This window comes from Arachis hypogaea, chromosome 19, assembly GCF_003086295.3.
Source record: "Arachis hypogaea cultivar Tifrunner chromosome 19, arahy.Tifrunner.gnm2.J5K5, whole genome shotgun sequence".
Classification (NCBI taxonomy): Eukaryota; Viridiplantae; Streptophyta; class Magnoliopsida; order Fabales; family Fabaceae; genus Arachis; species Arachis hypogaea.
In genome coordinates, this window is record NC_092054.1 from 99769898 (window position 1) to 99772849 (window position 2952).

The 2952-nt window shown below is 41.7% G+C and overlaps 1 non-coding gene across 1 annotated transcript; it reads left to right on the top strand.

The window, feature by feature from the left end:
* The first annotated feature begins 1772 nt into the window (after positions 1-1772).
* Positions 1773-1876, top strand: LOC112781975 (small nucleolar RNA R71). Its single transcript, XR_003192721.1, has one exon. It is a non-coding gene; the product is annotated as a small nucleolar RNA R71 (small nucleolar RNA).
* Positions 1877-2952: the final 1076 nt, after the last annotated feature.

Here is a 2952-nt window from a genome sequence, read left to right on the forward strand (position 1 = left end):
CAGCATTGTTGATGTCACTAACTTCAATATCCTTGGTGAACTCCTCCTCTGCCACTTCCTTTGTTGTTTCCTCAAAGGTTTCTTGTATTGCAATGTCCACTACATCCACCCTCATGGATTCCTTTAGTGATTCTGATGGATAGCACATTGCCTTGAATACGTTAAACACCAATTTCTCGTCATGTAGTCTAAGAGTGAGTTCACCCTTTTGTACATCTATGATGGCTCCAGCAGTAGCCAGGAAGGGTCTTCCCAGAATTATTGAAGCTTTGGCTTCTTCCTCCATATCTAACACCACAAAATCAGCAGGAAATATAAAATCTCCCACTTTCACCAACAAATCCTCAACTATCCCATGAGGGAATTTAAAAGTTTGATCTGCCAATTGGAGGGCCATTCTTGTTGGTTTGGTTTCCTCAATCTTCATTCTTCTCATCATTGTTAGAGACATCAAATTGATACTGGCCCCTAAGTCACACAAGGCCTTCTCCACCATGACTTCTCCTATGATGCAGGGGATTTGGAAACTGCCTGGATCCTTCAATTTCTGAGGCAATTTGTGCTGAATGATGGCACTGCATTCTTCAGTTAACAACACAGTTTCCTCATTTCTCCAGCTTCTCTTCTTGGTCATTAATTCCTTTAAGAATTTTGCATAGAGTGGCATTTGCTCTATTGCCTCAGCAAACGGAATGTTGATTTGAAGCTTCTTGAAAATCTCCAAGAATCTGGAGAATTGGCCATCATTTTCACTTTTCATCAAACGTTGAGGATATGGTGCTTTAGGTGTATAAGGCTTCAGGACCTCTTTTTCTTTTTCTTTTGTTGCAGACGGTGTAAAAGATTGTCCTTGTTCCTTGTCTCTCACATTTTCCTTTGCTTCATTCTCTGTGGTTTCCTTTGAGATCTCCTTTAGATTCTTTCCACTTCTGAGGGTTATGGCCTTACATTCTTCCCTTGCAATAGCCTTGGCAGCATGAGAAACGCTTGGCCCAGGGGTTTGCTTAGATAAATACACAATTTGATTTTCTAGCTTCTGGATGGCAGCTCCTTGGTTTTGCAGGTTAGAGTTTACTTCTTCCTTAAAGGCTTTCAATTCGGTTATGTCTTGACTCATGGTTGCTAGCATTCCTTCTATCCTGTTTAATTGATCTTGAAATTGTTGGTTCGGGTTAGGTTGGGTAGGTTGATTATTTTGGCCATGATATGATGGTTGGGAGTAAGTGTTTTGTGTGGCTTGGTATGATCTTTGGTTGGAGTTTTGGTATGTGGAATTGTTATGTTGGTTATGGTTGTAAGGTTTGTGGTTTTGTGGTTGGGTTTGTTGGTTCCCCCACCCAAAGTTTGGGTGGTTTTTCCATCCTGGGTTGTAAGTGTTGGAATGTGGATCATATGATTGCCTTTGTTGGTTTCCCACATAGTTGGCCTCTTCCCAATCACCTCCTTCAGTGCTTACTTCCTCTTGATCTTGTGTGTGTATTGCAGCCACTTGCTTTGTTTCTAATTTCCTGGTGAGCTCTGCTAGTTGCTTGGCAAACACCTTGTTTTGGGCTAAAATTGTATCAACATGGCTCAGCTCCATGACTCCCTTAGTGTTGTGTCTCTCTGAAGCATAGTAGTACTCATTCTCAGCCACTGTCTTAATCACTTCAATGGCTTCTTCCACAGTCTTTTTCCTGTTCAATGAACCTCCTGATGAATGGTCCACAGCCTTCCTTGATTCATAAGAAAGTCCATCATAGAAAATATGCAATTGCACCCAGTCATGGAACATGTCTGGTGGGCATTTCCTTGTCAAATCCTTGAATCTCTCCCATGCCTCGTAGAGAGTTTCACCATCTTGTTGTCTAAACGTCTGAACCTCAGATCGAAGCCTATTGACCTTTTGTGGGGGGTAGAAACGTGCCAGAAACTTGCTTTCCACCTCATCCCAGGTTGTTAGGCTCCCCCTTGAGAATGATTCCAGCCACTTAGCTGCCTTGTCCCTAAGTGAAAATGGGAACAAGAGCAGTTTATAGGTATCTTTCTGGACTCCATTGGACTTCACAGTGTCGCAAATTCTCAGGAATTTTGTGAGATGTTGGTTTGGATCTTCATTAGCACTCCCACCAAATGAACAATGATTCTCCACAAGTGATATTAGCTGTGGTTTGAGTTCAAAATTGTTGGCCTGAATGGGTGGTTTCTGAATGCTGCTACCACAATTCCCAGAGGTTGGGTTTATGTATGAACTAAGAACCCTCCTCTCGGGAATGGCATTGTTTCCATCAGCTCTCTCATGGTTGTGAACTTCTCTATCCATGTTGAGATCTAGAGCTTCCTCAAAATTGTCCTCAGATTCTCCTTCAGATTCCTCTTCTCTCAGTACTCTCTTCCCTCTTGCTTCCCTTCTAAGTCTATGAAGGGTCCTCTCTGGTTCGGTATATGGAGGAGTTGATGTTTCTCCTCTCCTACCTGTCATACAAGAACACAGCACAGGCAACAAACAATTGAAATACTCTTGGTTAATGGAAGAGTATGGTTAGAGTAGTTGAGGAATTAATTCAAATAGTTAGTGAGTCAGTGAGTTAGTTGCTTGAATTTAAAGGCATAAAGAAAGAAAGCATGTAACGGAGTGCAGACATTAAAATTCAACAAGTAACTTGAACTGAATTAACAAAGCAAGAAAAATGCTCAATCTAGTTGACTTCCAATTTGAGAATTGTCAATCGAAAACCAATCCCCGGCAACGGCGCCATAAACTTGATGCGCATAAACTTGTTATGCTACGATTTAGGAAATTGCACGATCGGCAAAATTCCTTCCGGCAAGTGCACCGGTTATCGTCAAGTAAAAACTCACAATAGAGTGAGGTCGAATCCCACAAGGATTGGTTGAGTGAGCAATTCGGATTAGAAGTATGTTCTAGTTGAGCGGAATCAAGATTTAGATGAGAATTGCGGAATGTAAAAT